Raw genomic sequence first — 17,477 nt, 5'->3', positions numbered from 1 at the left:
GGGTGTCACCTTCCCGTCCACGAGCCACGTGGAGCCACGCCGAGACCTGCGAGGGCCCTGGAGATGCGTCCACTGCCGCTGGATCCACAAGACGTTGCACCCACCGGCCTGCGATCTCCCTGCATTCTGCATCATTGCATGGGCTGCGTGAGTCTGAAGCGGGATTTATGGGCTAGTACCAGTCCCAGTGTGGGACTTATGGGCTAGATCTGGACCGGACTGGGATGTTTTCTCAACATACAATTACCTTTTATATAAAGGTCTCTCTTATTGCTACATGAGTGTCTGTGGGCTTGTTTCTCTGGTCAACCCGGCCAAACACAAGGGGACTAGGATGCTCGTGTGGACCTTGAGTGATGGAGTGTGTGAAGTCCCTCCGTCTTCATGTCGAAGGAGCCTCCTATACACATTCTGCATGTTGTGTGTGTGTGTGTGATACGGATTTCTAAAAATGCAAGCGTATCAGTCAGATTTAAGAACATCCTGCAGGTGCGAGGTTCTGTGTTTGGGGGCTGGCCTGCCTGAGGGTCTCAGATGCTTCCGACGTGGTGTCAGGAGATGGGCAGCCTGCTGGGTCAAGTCGAGGACCAGCTTTGCCAAAGAGCAAGACCCTCGGGGAGGTGGATGGGCCCGTGGGCTTCACCATAGGTGCCGGTATGTGGTGGTGGTTGACCCGGGATGAGACAATTCTTTGTCCAAAACAGAAAAAGGGGGAGCGCAGAATAAGGGGCTTCCCAGGCGGTGGGGTTTCGTCCGGCAGAGTTCCGGGGTGATGGCTGATGTCGGTCAGCTCTGCTCTCTCCGGGGCTCGGTTCTCGTGGAGACTCAACAGGTGATGTGGGCCCCAAACACCTGTCGCCTGCTCACAGCCCGAGAGCGCTCGGACGCGGGGAGAAGGGCTGGTCTGTGCGCTGCACACACTGGAACACGAATCGGGGCACCGGCCCGTCTGAACTCATAACAAGAAGTGTTTTAAAACGGGAATGAGAACCACCAGGGAGCACCCCTCTTGGGATTTATTTTGGATGAAAAGGCACCGCCCCCCCCTCCATAGGGCACCCCTCTTTGGGGGACACAGCGCCTGCCGCTTCCAGCAAAAGCAGTGGCCAGTCTGCATCGCACCCCGGACTTGGAAATCGCCGTCTCTCCAGGGCTAGAGTTTGAGGGCGCTCTCGTCACAAAGGAAGGAGTGGGGGGAGCCGGTTTTCGCAGGGAAGGGAAAGAGGTTGAAGAGCAGGACATGCGGGGAGAGGGGGGAGACGCACTAGGAGTGAGGGAGGGTGGGTGTCAGAAGATGGAGGAGGAGCAGGAGAGAGAGGGGAGGGGTTGGGGCAGGAGGAAGGGGGGGAGGCGAGGAGGAGGGAGGGGGAGGAGCAGGAGGTGAGGAGGGGAAGGAGGAGGAAGGAAGGGGAGGAGGAGGTGGGGAGGAGGAAGAGCAGGAGGTGGGGGAGGAGGGGGAGGAGGAGGAGGAGGAGGAGGGGGAGGAGGGGGAGGAGGAGGAGGAGGAGGAGGGGGAGGGGGAGGAGGAGGAGGAGGAGGAGGGGGAGGAGGGGGAGGAGAGGGAAGAGGAGGAGGAGGGGGAGGAGAGGGAGGAGGGGGAGGAGGAGGAGGGGGAGGAGGAGGAGGGGGAGGAGGGGGAGGAGGAGCAGGAGGAGGAGGGGGAGGAGGAGGAGAGGGAGGAGGAGCAGGAGGAGGAGGGGGAGGAGGAGGAGGAGGAGGAGGAGGAGGGGGGGGAGGAGGAGGGGCAGGAGCAGGAGGAGGAGGGGGAGGAGAGGGAGGAGGGGGAGGAGGAGGAGGGGGAGGAGGAGGGGGAGGAGCAGGAGGAGGAGGGGGAGGAGCAGGAGGAGGAGGAGGGGGAGGAGGAGGGGGAGGAGCAGGAGGAGGGGGAGGAAGAGGAGGAGGAGGGGGAGGAGGGGGAGGAGGGGGAGGAGCAGGAGGAGGAGGAGGAGGAGGAGGAGGGGTGAGGGGGATGGGGAGGAGGAGGGGGAGGAGAGGAAGGAGGAGAAGGAGGAGGAGGAGGGGAAGGGAAAGGAGGAGGAGGAGGAGGGGGAGGAGGAGGAGGAGGGGGAGGAGCAGGAGGAGGAGGGGGAGGAGGCGGAGGAGGAGGGGGAGGAGGGGGAGGAGGAGGAGGAGGAGGGGGAGGAGGGGGAGGAGGGGGAGGAGGAGGAGGGGGAGGGGGAGGAGGAGGGGGAGGAGCAGGAGGAGGAGGAGGAGGAGGAGCAGGAGGAGCAGGAGGAGGAGGGGGAGGAGGGGGAGGAGGAGGGGGAGGAGGGGGAGGAGGAGGAGGGGGAGGAGGGAGAGGAGGAGGGGTGGCGTCTACTGGACACCGTCCCTGCTGTGAGGAGCCGGCGGGGACGACGCAGAGCACACTCTTCTTCCCGGGCGTTTTCTTGGACAAATAAAAGGGGAAACGGCAACAAGAAGGCATGAAATTCCCTTCCCGGCAGAGCGACTGTCTGCAGACATTTCCAAGCAGGACGGGAAGGAGCGCCTCTCTTCCCTTCACTGTCCCGTGTTTCTAAAGCGCTGCTGCTGAGGGGCAGGGGGGAGGGGACCCCAGATCCATCCGCAGCATTGTGGGGGGCAGGGGCCTGTGGGAGAGGGGGGCGCCCTGAAGGAGAGACGTCCCGCTGCCGCCGCTGGAGCAAACCCACCTAGGACTTGCACCCCGGAAGGAGGAGGCCACGCACACAGCGGCCCGCCCCCCAAAATCTCCCGCTCCCCATTCTGCACAAGCGAGAGAGGAGGAACCATGGTCAACGGTGTTGTTAAAGATGGAGCATCCCCAGGGGAAGCCGCTGAGGAATTCTGTGCCGGGGCCGCCAAGCTGGGGAAGCCCTGGTGGGTTAGTGGTCAGCAGGTCAAGGCCACCGCTGGCTCCGGGGAGGAAGACTGGGCTTTCTACTCCGTGAACACGCCACGGCAGCTTCTCGTGTGTTTGTTAGGCTGACGGTCCATCCCGGTTCCCAGGGACGTGGTTCTGAAATGCCAAGGGCATCACCCAGGGATTTTAACCCCGCAGCCCACGCTGGGCATGCAGGACGGGCCTCGGCAGGCTCCCTTGCAAAGGCTGGAGCCCTGGTGGCATCGTGGTGCGGAGCTCCTCTGGGAGTCGCCTGCAAGGTCAGCAGTTCAAACCCACCAACTGCCCCCTGGGACAGTGGGACCCTCTAGGACAGGGGAGAACTGCCCCGTGGGTTTCTGAGAGGACACTCCAGTGGACTTGGCCGCTGGCTTCCAACCGCCGACTTCCCCATTAGAAGCCACCACGGAGCCAAACCTGCCCACGAGCTTTCCGAGACGGTCAGTCTTGATGGGAACACAGGCTCTGTGACCCGGCGTTGACCTTGGAAGGACTGGGCAGTGCGAGGCAGGACTCGGACGAGATGCAGAAAGATGACTCAGACACAGACGGGGAAGCAGAGGCACGGAGTTCTCTGGTTCCCTGTGTTTTGCAGTGAGTGCTCAGCGGCTCCTAGGAAGATTGGGGGGTCCAGCGCCCCCCCTTCCGCCCCCATCTCCCCAGCGGTTACACAGCATCGACACGAGGTTTACCAACACTTCCTTCATCTCTGGGACACCTGTCAAATCGACACCTGGCCGAAGCCGCAGGTGTTCTTTTAAAAAAACCCAACAAACAGATACATTTTATTATAGAAACGGATACATTCTTATTAAAGAAACAACACAATGTTGTGCTATTAACTTATAAAGGAAACCATCTACGGTACAAACGAATACTCTGTATTTACATAGTTTGTCATGTTATACATTTCACAACACGGGAGATACTGGGCTGACGAGTCGGGTCAGTACAGCAGTCTCTGCACTTGATGGTTACTTTCTACGAGCGTGTTGACTACGTTTCTATTCACGTCGTGGATAAAGCCAATTGTGTTTCTATGTATTCCTGAAGCCACGCTTTCATGAACGAGACCCACGCATGTTCCATGTATGTTCACGTCCAGTGGGCGTGTAGCCATAGAGACAGGCTGACCGCACAGAGAGCTTTGAGGTTAGAGGGCTTGGGAAAAACGAGTCTGCGTGTGCAACTGCCTCGTTACGAGGATACCAGCCAGCGTACGCGGGAGGCGGCAAATGTAAAATGCTTTCTGTAATTGTCGTGGAGGAAACTCAATGCGTCAAGACGGCTCGTCCCATACGCCCAGGTTAAAGAGCTTAGAAGAGCCCGCGGGGCAGTTCTGTTGGGTCGCAGGGAAAGCCCTGAGCCAGAATGATGGACTAGCATCTCACGGTAGCAGGCTCCCCCCAGCGACGTCGTGTGAAACAGAAGGGAACCCCGCTTGGCAAGGAAACGTCCTCACAGCAGCTGCTGTGTCTCAGCTCTTTGCCGCACTCACCGGGTCCCCCCGTCTGGTGGGGGTCCCAATAGCAGGCGTGCAGAAGGCGACGGGTGACAGCGGGAGCCCAAGACACAGGAATGGACCTCCAGAGGGACGGGGGTCACTGAACAGAGTGCTTGCGAGAGGAGGCGGGGTCCTCAAACTTTTTAAACAGGGGCCGGTTCAACTGCTAGTGTCTCACTGCTTTATAATTTAATTGTTAATTTCTTGTATTACCTGTATATAATTTAACGGTTCATTTCTTGAATTATATATCTATCTTTATGAATATATTTATATATAATTACTAGCAATCTGGTCTGTCTCTCTAGAGACCCCTGTCTAACACAGGTGCATACTATGCACCTAATAGAATGTGATATAGTAATGAAGACACAGCAATAAACACCCCACAGTGGGGCAGTGGATTTTGACTTATATCAACCTCGCAGTGCCCAGTAAAACGGCTCCTTAGCATTTCCAAGTCTGCATTCCAGGGAAGGGGCGTCCTGCTGCTCGGCTGGGTTACGGGCGACTCTGCTAACTGCAGTCTGAAACCAACAGCCGCCCTGAGGGGGAAAGATGAGGTTCTCGGCTCCCCTAACGACCGACAGTCTTGGAAACCCACGGGGGCAGTTGTACCCCGTCCTAAAGGGTCACTGTGAGTTGGCGTTGACCGGATGGCAGTGAGTTTGGTTTGGGACGCCACGGAGCGACCGGGGGTTTCGATCCGCTCACCTGGTGGTGAGCAGCCCAATGCCTACGCCCCTGGTCTGCCGCGGCTCAGAGACACGTAATGTTTGTGATGTAGAAAGTGTAAATGATGCCCATGCTTCTAATTAGTAACAGTGAGAGACACAGAGACCCTTTTCTCCAGAGATGTGTGTGAGTGTGAAGTGCACATTCATTTTATTGGAATGAACAAGGACGCCGATGGGAACCGATGAGAAGAAGGGGTGTTTGAAGCCACATCTCTCCTCCCCCCCCACCACCACTCCCTTTACCCTTCCACAGTGTCTGCTGGACGTTTCCTCGTTCGCGTGATGTTGTGTGGACACAGTCAAAGGAGACGAAGGAACCAGATCCAGAGCAGATGGAATTAACCTCGCACTGAACCGGAAACAAACGCGCTGCCACCGTGGCCATGCCGACTCACAGCGACCCTCCAGGACAGGGTAGAACTGCCCCTGTGGGTTCCTGAGGCTGCAACTTTTTTTGTTTAAATCATTTTATTAGGGGCTCATACAACTCTTATCACAATCCATACATACATCAACTGTGTAAAGCACATCTATACATTCATTGCCCTCATCATTCTCAGAGCATTTGCTCTCCACCTAAGCCCCTGGCATCAAGTCCTCATTTTTCCCCCTCCCTCCCTGCTCCCCCCTCCCTCATGAACCCTTGATAATTTATAAATTATTTTGTCATATCTTGCACTGGCCAATGTCTCCCTTCACCCACTTTGCTGTTGTCCGTCCCCCAGGGAGGAGGTCACATGTAGATCCTTGTGATCAGTTCCCCGTTTCCAACCCACCCTCCCTCCACCCTCCTGGTATCACCACTCTCAGCACTGGTCCTGAAGGGATCATCTGCCCTGGATTCCCTGTGTTTCCAGTTCCTATCTGTACCAGTGTACATCCTCTGGTCTAGCCAGATTTGTAAGGTAGAATTGGGATCATGATACTGGGAGAGGAAACATTCAAGAACTAGAGGAAAGTTGCATGTTTCATCGTTGCTACCCTGCACCCCGACTGGCTCGTCTCCTCCCCGTGACCCTTCTGCAAGGGGATCTCCAGTTGCCCATAGATGGGCTTTGGGTCCCCACTCCGCACTCCCTGCCTCATTCACAATGACATGATTCTTTGTTCTGATGACGCCTGATACCTGCTCCCTTGGACACCTCGTGATCCCACAGGCTGGTGTGCTTCTTCCACGTGAGGCCATAACTTTGTGCGGAAGGAAGTCAAAATTCTCATCTCTGTCTCCTGCCCCAGCTGGTAGTTTCCGACTGGTGACCTTGCCATTAGCAGCCCCACTAACTGGCAGTAAACACCACGCCCGCAGGGCTCTTGCAACCTGGCACAGTGATAGGTAAGCAGTGGACGGGTCAGTAGTTTGATCGTAACGACAAGCTCCCAGGTGGAGCTCGCGACACCAACGTCTGTCTCATGTGCTTCAGGAGGGGAAGGGGAGGGGGTTTCCAGCTGGGATTTTCCATTCATTCCATCTTTCTCCTCGTGCGTGCAGACCGGACAGGAGCTGGTGCTGGCCCCGTGGTTCTGGGTTCCTGGGAGCTAGTCCATGGCCCAAACCTAGGCGCACTGCTATGGAGTCGGTTCTGACCCATGGGACAGGGTAGGACTGTGACCAGGGCGCCCATGAGTTTCAGAGTGTGTCCCTCTTTACAGGAGCGGGGCAGCCGTGTCTTCCTACCAGGGAGCGGCTGATGGTTTCGAACTGCTGACTTGCAGATGCAACACACACATGCACGCACGCACATGCATGCACACACATGCATACGCATGTACATGCATGCACACACACGATCCACTGCCATGGACTCAATCAATGCTGACTCATACGGACCTCACAGGACAGGGTCGAGCTGCCTCTGTGGGTTTCCAAGGTTGGAAATCTTCATGCAAGCAGACAGCCTAATCGGTCAGTGGAGGAGCGGCTGGTGGGTTCGACGCACCGACCTTGTGTCCGCAGCCCAGTGTGTGACTCGCGGCAGCCCCGAGCCCCCTCTGCACGTTGCACACACGAGACAATGTGCTGGCGGTGGAGGTCTACGGGACGTCACCTGGTTTGGATCACAGTCCCTCTTCCAAATGTCGTATCCCATGGAGCACGAGGTCGGGACGCGCCTCGTGTTACGTGCACCATTTTCAGAGGAGGTCTGTCTTAAAAGGGGATTTGGAGACGGCATCCTTCCTGAAACCAGACCTTTTCTCCTTTCCCATCTTACAAATCAGGGTTTCTCTCTTCCCTCTTCTTGCCCGATGCCCAGCGATGCTATTGTACCCACGCCTTTCTTAACCCACTGAGACACGTCGAGTTTTTCAACTCACGGGCTCCGCGGGGCAGGTGTCTGCGGAAAGCGAAGCGAAACAAGCGGAAACAGAAAGAGAGAAAGAAAGATCCCGATCGACAGGGCTTCTCGGGACACAGCGACGCAAGCAGCCGCGGCAGTGTCTGCCCTGCACAGAGACCACCCTTCGCACAGAGACCGCGTCCTGGTGCAGAAGCACCGCGGCCCTTCACGCCGCAGGACCTTTAGACGCTGGGCATGTCCGGGAGCCTTTCCGGGGTGGGCTTTTGGCCAATGCATCACCCATTCCCTGTGTCCATCGCGTTCCCATCCTGTGTCCTGGGATGATCCCACTCCTGACCACCTTCCGATGCGCCTGAAGGTGTTTTTCCTGATACTCTTTCCTTGGGCTGCAGACGGCCTCACACAGCGGCTTGCTCGCTCACACGAAGCCCTGCAGACACAGCTAAATAAAGAGTAAACATCGAGAAGCTAAATACACAATAAATGGCATTACCCGAAAAACACACCGTAAACTGCCATCCAGCCAATGTCGACTCGCAGCGAGTCCTGCAGGACAGAGCAGAACTCACTGCCCCTTGTGGGTCTCTGAGAGCCTAACGCTCGACGGACGTCGAAAGGCTCATCGCTGTTTCCCGGAGCAGTTGGTAGTTTCGGACGGCGGGCCTCTCCGTTAGCGGCTCACCTAAGCGGCAGATCTGATCCGTCGGAAATTCTGCACCCATGGGTGCCCCTCCTCGAGGCGTCCACGTGGACAGGGTGCGGTGAGCGACCACTGATCTTGCAGCGGCGGTGGACCAGCACCACGGACACAAGCCACCGCAAGTGGACCTGCATCCCTGGGCTTTTCCACTGCGGGGAAGGCAGGCTGCATCTTCACATCCGGCTCTGCAGACGGAAGGATGTAAATCTCAGACACCCACCCACCATTGCAGCAGCTTCTCCTTCTACCACGAGCTGGTGATTTGAATCTTATTCTGTACCCGACTCAACCCAGAGCGAGTAGAGAACCAGCCGTGACATGAAGCTTGGTCTCTGCGCCCCACATCCCTGCCAACGGGTCGATGCCACCTCACAGTGACCCTACGGGAGAGGGTTTCTCAGACTGACTGTCATGCGTTTTAATGTGTTGTTCTTTGGGGCTGTCTTCTCCCTGAACCCAAGCCGGTGCCGACTCACAGGGACAGGGTCGAGCGGCTGGATGCAGGCTGGGCTGCTCACCATGAGGTCAGCCGTTGACAATCGCCAGCCACTCCTGGGGAGAAAGAGCAGGCTTCCCATTCCCATGGAGAGTTTACGGTCTGGGAAACCTGTAGGGGGAATTCCTCCCCGTGGGGTCGCTGTGGGTTGGAATGGACTCGCTGGCGGTGAGTTTGGTGGTGTTGGGTTCTTGGGGGGTGGTGGTGGTGACACCGTGTGTTAAGCACTGCACTATCCACTGCAAAGCCAGCGGTTCAAACCCACCGGCCTCTCTGCAAAAGAAAGATGAGGCCGTCGGCTCCCAGAAATAACGAGAGAGACTCAGAAACCCGTGGGGGCAGTTCTGCCCCATCCAGCGGAGTCCCCATGAGTCTGAAGCAGAGCTGGTTTGGTTTGGTTCTGACGCACCTTGTTTTCACCGCTATAATCAATACAGGGAAGGATTCGGGTTGGGCTCGACACCGCAGTCTGCACTTGGAACCTGTTCTGGCTGGTTCCAATGTTTAACTCCTGAATTCGTTCAGTCAGGTGCATCCGAGAAGACGAACACCCAGGAGAGTCGCTGTCGGATGTGGGTACCAGACAGTGACCCAGTGGGTTCGTACAGAAATATTCAGAACCTGTGTGTGTTCCCAAGAAATCTTGTGCCATGGGGGGGGGGGCATGAAAACGATGGAGGTGCAGATTCCCTGGACCAGGGCTTCTCAACCCTCCTCATGCAGGTCCTTGGGTGGTGGTGACGCCCCAACCATAACATTGTTTTCATGGCTACTTCATCACTGTAACTTTGCTACGGTGATGAATCGTCATATCAATATCTGATCTGCAGGATGTGTTTTCATTGTTACAAGTTGAACATCATTAAAGCAGAGTGATGAATCACAAAACAATATGTCATTCCATATTGTAAAACATTGATTTCTAATGACAAATGAATGCAATTTTGTCTTCAAGCATGGCGTAGCGTGGGTAGCAGTCTTCACGCCGGGTGCTCGTATGTGGGCATGTCTGCACATGGATGGACCCGCCTGGAGACGGATAGCAGAGCGGTGTCTCAATTCCTAAGACCATCAGAAATCCGTCTTCCAACACCGATTTCCGATGCTCTTCGGTGACCCTTGTGAAAGGATCGTTCGACCCTCAAAGGGGTCAAGACCCACGGGTTGAGAACCACTGGTCTAGACCTATCAACCACACGGGATCCACAGGGGGTCATTTGCCCAGCCGAAAAGCTCAGGCGGCAGGGAAGGGCAGGAAGACCGTCACTGGGGAAAACCCAGGGAGGACGTGGGAAGGGTCATGTTGCATCGCGACCATTGCAACCCACATCAGGAAGCACCGCGTGCGTGGACGCCTGCTTGCTGCATCCGCTCGCCCCCGAATCACGATCGCTAAGAAGACCCCTTCGAGATGGACTGAGACAGACATGAGCCCACCACCCTACAAGGTCACTACTGCCAGCAGACCCACTGAGGTGCAGACCAGGGGCGGGCATACTCCTTGTGCGCCGACAGCCCTGGTCAGTCAGTGGACCCTCCTCAGGGGCAGGGTGGGCTGGGAGAGGTACCCAATGGCAGCCACGACTCTGGTTTCTTCACCCCCCTCATTGAGTTCAAGGAAAATCGCCCCACGAATCCCCCTTCAGCATGAATCCTCTGGATGTCAACGTTGCCGCAATCTGTAAGGGAAAGGGAGCAGGATCTTTGTCACCTGAGTGGACGGATTTCACCGACACGCCCTCGTGCGCAGGTTGCTGTTTGCAGCCACGGGTCAGCTGCAACACACGCGCCACAGAGCGCCTGTGGGTCTTGATCCGTCCCCGAATTGCTGTCAGATGGGACCGTCACGCTGCACTGGGTCGCCCCCCACCCACCACGGCTGCATTTTGGAAGTCGATCACTGGGGCCTTGCTTCCCAGTCCCTCTTCATCTGGACGCTCAGCGGAAATCCGTTTGGAATGATGGCAACAGGGCCAGCTCCCTCCTGCTGACCTCGGGCAGCCACTCAATCACGACGTTGCTCTCCACACCCCTTGAGTTTCCGTCTCCTCTACGTGGGGGTCCTGCGAGGACTGTCCTCCTTCTGAGATTGACACATCTCACTCGGCTTCCAGCCTCCCGGCTGCACCAGGGGCTGCTCTGGGTGCCTGGAGCCCCGTGTTTGCGACGGAAGAGCAGCTTCAGCATTGTCTGCAGCGTGTTTACTGAAGCAACAGAGTTGTGGAGCCTCAGGGGCTGGGGGTATCTGGGACTGAGCACAAGTCACCGTTTCCCCCGTGGGTTTCCGAGATGGTCGCTCTTGACGGGAGCAGACAGCCTCGACGCTTTCCCAAGGAGCCGCTGGCGGCTTCGAACTGCTCGCTTTGCAGTGAGCAGCCCAAGGCGTAGCCCCCTCTGACACCCACGCTCCTCTCTGTTGTCGTTCGCATGCGTTCATTTATCCCCCTTCTACTCGAGTAGGCGTCTAAGTTTCTACAAGCCTATTTTCCCCCTTTCTGGAGAAACAGAGGACATATACATGCCAGGACCTGTTTTCCGAGGCTCGCCGTACATGAAGGACCTCTCGGTATTGCCGCGGGGCAAGCACTGGGCTGGTGACTCAAAGGTTAGAGGTTTAAATCCACCAGCTGCTCTGTGGGAGGACAAGGAGGCAGGAGATCCACTTCCGTAAAGAGGTGCAGTCTTGCAAATGGTTCTCTCCTGTGGGGCGGCTAAGGGTTGGAATCGACTCCGTAGTCCTGAGGTACCTTTTTTGGTTTTTGTTTTTCTCTCCGGTTGAGTTCTGTTGTTGCCTTTTAGGATCGTAAAGGATCAGATGATATGAAATTGTTGGGGACGGACACGGAGCCAACCAACACTCACTGCCGTTGACGTGACCTGAGACGCAAGAGCGAAACTGCCCCATGGGGCTTCTCACCAACCTTCGTTGCTCTTTGCCCTTTGCAAGTAAAGCGCACACACACAGGCAGGTGTGGGTTTGGCCACGTTGCAGTCTTAATCCAAGGGGATTAATTTGGATGGAATCCCGGTTTCAGAGCCTCCAAAGTCTCACCTGTGCACCAGCAGCAGAAGCGTGATAACTCCCAGTCTGTTCTATGCACGCAGTTCTCATCCATTTTCCTGGCCTGCAGGATGTGCCGTTGGCATTGGTCAGCAGGTGGGGGCAGGGGAGAGAACCGATGACAGCTTAATTGCTAAGTATACCTTCAAATATACAACCCCCTTGCCTTGAAGGACGCAGGTGACAGAAGACAACGGTGGTCTGTGCTGCCACCGTTACGGGGCAGCTGGGAAACGCGTAAGGAAGACAACCCAAGAATCACCGCCTCTAAATTATAGCAACGGCAAAGACTAATGGGGACCGGCCGAAGAGGAAACACGTCTCTCTGGGAAGAAGCACAGCCAGAAGGCTCCTTAGAAGTGAGGTGGCTACTTTGTCTCTTGCACTTTGGACAATATTAGCAGACGAGGCCAGTCCCTGGACAAGGGCGTCACGCCTTGCTCAGCAGACGGTGAGCAGAAATGAGCGTGCAGCTCTGGGCTCAGACCCAGCAACAGTGGACCTCGTGTCAGGTCACAGAGCAAGTGTGAATACACTTTAAAACACTGAGCTTCTACACTCCATGTCCTCCGGCCGCACGGCTGTAAACCTAGAATCCAACAGTCGACAGCACAAGCTGCAGCAGCCTCAGATTTGAAGGTGAGATGGACTTGTATAGCTAAAAGTCAAGTGCACTGAAGATGAACAACACACTGCTTTTAAATGGCTGTGAACTGGATTCGATAAGGGATGAAATGATTCCATGGAACAAAGGGGAACGAAAACAGAACACACCCGATCTTCGGGATAGAGCCAAAGCCGCTACCAGAGGACAATTTATAGCTCTCAGTCCACTTGTTAACCAAGAGGAGAAACCCCGAGTCAACACTTTAACCCAGCATCTTCAACGAGTAGCTCATGAGCAACAAAACAGACTTGCAACCTCCAGGAGAAAAGAAATCATAAATGGGGCAGTGACATAATCTGGGGGTCGACTTGAGACTATTAAGAGAGAAGGGGTGCAGCTTAGCCTGTCAATCGGATCACAACGTGATGACCTCATTTGCAGATACATAGCTCTCTGGAGGCACGCACACTGCTCTCTGCTTCCTCTCCCTGTGAGGAGTTTCTCCTGACGAGCCACATGGAGCCAGAGCCCTGGACTCGGAGGAATCACGTGGAGACCCGCGCCAGCGCTGAGATGCTTCCACAAGACTTTCCACCCACTGGCCTGTGATCTTCCTGAATTCTGCATCTTTGCATGTGTTACATGAGTCTGAAGAGGAATTGACAGACTGGTATCAGACATGTGGGCTAATATAGGAGTCATGGACCTGATCTGGACTGGGCTGGGATGTGTTCTTAATCTACAATTAGTCTTTGATATAAAGTTCTCTATTACACGTAGCTGAGTGTCTCTGGATTTTGTTTCTCTAGTTAACCCAGAGCCACACAATAAAGATTAAAGCAGAAATAAAGGGAGTGGAAAATAGAAGGAAAAAGAAGAAACACACATACGCACAAGACAAGAAGCTGGTTCTTTGAAGGGATTAACAAAGTGGACAAACCACTGGCCCATTTCACAGAGGAAAAGAAAGAGAGCGTGCAAACATCAAGAAGAAGAGCGGAAATCAAACACATCATCACTACAGAGCCGAATAAAACAAAAACAATAGTAACACACAACGATGAAAGACTATATTCCAACAAGTTTGGAAACCTAGGTGACACGGACAAATTTCCGCCGTCTACCCAAACGAATGCAGTGACAGAAAAACCCGACAGACACATAGCATACAAAGAAACAGAGCAGGTGACTTAAAATCCCCAACCAAGACAAGCTCAGGACCAGGCGACCTCACCCGTTAATTCTACCAAGTGTTCAGAGAAGGGCTGTCACCGATTCTGCACAAATTATTCCAGAAAAGGACAATAAAGTCCTGAACTCATTTTGCGAAGGGAACATAATTAATGCAAAAAGCATCACCGAGGTGGAAACGAAAGACCAAGATGGCTGCATGCACACAGGAAACATGGTCAACAAGACCATGGCCGATAGGATCCAACAACGTATTAAATGTCTGTCCGTGGTCAAGTAGGCTTCCCCTCAGGTATTCAAGGATGGGTGGGAAAACCACCACCCAGACCAAGACCCAAAGAAAGAACCACCTGACGATATCAATCGATGCAAAAATAAAACAAAAAACCCAAACATTTGAAAATATCCAACAAGCATTCCCTTGAAACAACAAAATAAGGTTAGAGGGGGAATTTCTCCACACAATAACGGCCAGCTATAGAAATCCAGCCGTGTTGGGCTCCAATCAGCAAGGTCAGCAGTTCGAAACCACCAGCTGCTGCTGGGGCAAAAGACGGGGCTTTCTACTCCAGTTACAAAAGATGAAACCAGAAAAACAGAAGATCTGTTTAATAAAACAAAGCAAACTCCAGAATGCTACTGCCAGAAACCAAGAGACCCTACATGAATGGAAGGATACCCCAGGCTCATGAGTAGGAAGGCTGAACATGGTGGAAATATCAATACTGCTCGAAGTAGCCTATAGATACAACGCTGTCCTGATCGCGACCCCGACTTCATTTTTTAAAGAAATGGAAAAACGAATGGCTTCCTCCATAGGGAGGAGTGCAGCAGAACAGAACACCCAGAAATACATCCATCCACCTACAGGCGATTGATCCTCAACCAAAGGCTTAAAAATAAATAAATTCAATGAGAGAGAGAGAGAGAGAGAGAGAGAGAGAGAGAGAGAGAGAGAGAGAGAGAGAGAGAGAGAGAGAGAGAGAGAGAGAGACTGACTCTTCAACAAGGGGCACTGGCAAACTGGAATCCCCATTTGACAAGAATGGAATTGGACCAATACCTTACTCCTCGTGCAAACAAACAAACAAACTCAAGATGGATTAAAGACCTGAATGGATCAAAGACTCCTCTCCTGAATCTACGCAAGATGCCATACTTCACTAAGAAAGCAAATGAATGCTACAATTTTTTTTGAAGACTACAATCAAAACGTAAGCGCAAGACATGAACATGCAGCTCACCCCAAAGCACATCCAAATAGTTCACAAACACACGGGAACTTTCTCACAGTCATTCTGGGAGATTCAAATGAAACCAACAACGAGATACCACCTCGCACAAACAATGGTCACCCAAGGTAAGAGCAAGTGCTAGAAATGGAACAGAGGCATTAGAAGGCTCACACACGGCGAGTGGGTCTGCAGTGATGTACAACCCTTGTGGAAAGTGATGAGATGCTTCCTAAAGCAACTGGGAGTAGAAATCCCCTGTGAGCCAGCAATACCTGCACCGGGTGTCCATCCTAAAGAAGCCAGAGACGAAACATAAACAGACATGTGCACGTCCCTGTCCACAACAGCAAGCAGTAGGAAGCAGTTTAAACACCCATCAGCAGAAGAACGGATTAAGAGCCTTTGGGACCCGCACACAGTAGGACTCCATGAATCACGAACAAACAACGATGGAACCAAGAAGCCCCTCGCGACGGGTGTGAACCTGGAGAACCGTATGCCGAGTGAAGCCAGCCAACCACAGAAGGACAAATGTCGTACAAGACCACGACCGAAAGGCTAAAAGCGAAGACAAAGACGGGCGCGCCTAAGGGAACAGACGTTGGATGCTCCCACGGGAAAGGGCCAGAACGGGAAGAGGAAGCAAAGGTCTAGAAGGTCAGCAGGTTCACACCCCAGGAGGACAGGAGACCACAGGGGGGGAAGAGCACTCAGCGGAAGGGGGTGGGAGAGATGATGGGGACGGGGGTTGATGATGGTTTGAAGAATTAGCTGCAAGATGGAGGGTCTGAAATGCACACACACACACCTAATCCATTAAAAAAATAAAAATTAAGATGTCCAGTAGAGAGCCATCCTTACACCTTGAAAGCGTCCTGGTGGCAGGCTGGGGTAGTGAGGAGCCAGTGTGTCCTAGACTAATGTTGTGCACGGGGACCTCGTGCACAGCAGAAGGAAGCAGTGCCCGGTCCTGCACCATCCTCGCACCTGTTGTCATGGTTACGCCCATCGATGCACACATCGCGCCAGTCCATCGTGTCCAAAGGTCTTCCCCCCTTTTGACGGCCCCGCTGGTGCATCTCGGACATCGTTGCTTGTCAAGACGTTAACGAGGTGAGCCGCGATCCACAGGTTAGGGGTTCAAAGCTTTCACCAAGACAACCCCAGACCCAACGGGGTCCCTTCTCCTCTCTCTTACAAGGCTGCTATGGGTGGGAATTGACTGGCTGGAAGTGGGGTTTCTTATACAATGGAGAGTCATCCAACAGAATTAAACACATTTCCTGGCCAGGATTCTCCCTCCCGGAAACTTCTGATACGTGCTACAGGGACGTCTCGGGAAATCAATGCCCACCTACAAAAGCCGCGGATTGTCGCAGGCATTGGCCGCTCCCCCCACTTGCTTGGCTGCCTTCATTCCCGCTCTGTCTTGAAGTGATTCGATCATGGCTGCTTTCATCAGGGGAACACTACGCAGATGCTAGGTGAGGAAGATGGGGGGCTGTCATCTGTGTGTGTCACACGGGTGCTTCGGAGAGATCATGACCAGGACAGTGTCTGAGAATCATTCAGAAACTCAGCTCGCTGCCTGTGAGCCGATGCCAATTCATAGCAGCCCTGTCAGTCAGGGTAGAACTTGACTTTGGGGTTTCTGAGACTCTAACTCTTTGTGGGAGCCGACAGCCTCATGATTCTCACGCAGGGTGGCCAGTGAGCTCGAACTGCTCGCCTTTTGGTTAGCAGCTCAGCACGCAGACCACTAGGACATCAGGGGTCCTCCTGTCCAGATACATACCTTCCTGCAAATCTCCTTTGCAAAGAATGGTGACAAAACGCAATGCCCATGAGCGGATTGATACGTGTACCGGTGTGTGTGTGTCACAGAATGAAACACCGTCCAGCCCTGATGCATCTCCCCAGGATAAAGATGTGCCCATCTGCTTCCTTAACACACGCCAGCCTTGAAAACCCCACGGGGCAGTTCTACGCCGCCCTCCTCCTTAGAATAAAACCCGATGGCAACACTTCTGGCGCGTGACACGTGCTACCGAACGCTGTTGCTTCATCAAGTCACCCCTCGGGCTCACAGGGGCCCCGGGTTGTGCCGTACGACACGACTTCCAGGAACTGAGGATGATGAGACCTCACCCCGCTCGCGGACTGTGGACAAGGTTATCCGCGGAGACCAGACATTGCAAAGGATTTCATGCTCGGAAAACTGGGGGGTCAGCCGAAGCGAGGAGGAGGCGCAAGGAGACAATTGATGCAGGGGCTGCAACAAGACGCTCAAACGTGGAAACAATTGTGAGGTTGGTTCAGGAAGGGGCAGCACTTGGTTCTGATGTACCCGGGGCCCCTCTGAGGGGAACCCCCTAACGATGACGTCCCTCTGTACAGGAGCAGATCTACCCTCTGTCTCGTGTGGGGTTTCCAGGTGGAGTCGAACCCCCAGCCTTTTAGATTCGCCACAAGCACTCCCTGGAGAAGGACGTCATGTGTGGTCAAGTGGACGGGTGGCAAGAAAGGAGGAAGTCCCTCAAGGAGATGGATTGACACCACCAAACCTTTCTTTGCTACCGCACCATCCAGCTAGAGATCCCCGAGACGGCGTGCATCACCCCGACTCGAGGCTCAGTCGCGTCCACCCGTTGACATGCTTGCTTACTGGCTGTAAAGCTTCATGGTCGTAGGTTCTCCTTTGCTGCGGCAGCCACCCCGTCAGAAGTAACCAAGCACGCCATGATTCCCACTGATGTCCTCTCTGTGGACCCAAGCCGCGGGGATGG

At 54.5% G+C, this 17,477-nt stretch overlaps 1 long non-coding RNA gene across 3 annotated transcripts in view; it reads right to left on the bottom strand.

The window, feature by feature from the left end:
- Positions 1-4,265: 4,265 nt before the first annotated feature.
- The window catches only part of LOC142434982 (uncharacterized), a 68,950-nt gene continuing 55,738 nt past the window's right edge, over positions 4,266-17,477 (bottom strand). Inside the window, exons 4-5 of one of the 3 annotated variants that reach the window (XR_012781214.1) lie at positions 8,084-8,286; positions 4,266-7,843 (exon numbers count right to left, since the gene is read on the bottom strand). This is a non-coding gene — a long non-coding RNA (uncharacterized LOC142434982). The other 2 variants (XR_012781215.1, XR_012781212.1) reach the window with 2 other exon arrangements.

This window comes from Tenrec ecaudatus, chromosome X (assembly GCF_050624435.1).
Source record: "Tenrec ecaudatus isolate mTenEca1 chromosome X, mTenEca1.hap1, whole genome shotgun sequence".
NCBI lineage: Eukaryota > Metazoa > Chordata > Mammalia > Afrosoricida > Tenrecidae > Tenrec > Tenrec ecaudatus.
The sequence above is the reverse complement of the archived record's forward strand: the minus strand, read 5'-3'. Positions and strand labels throughout refer to the sequence as shown.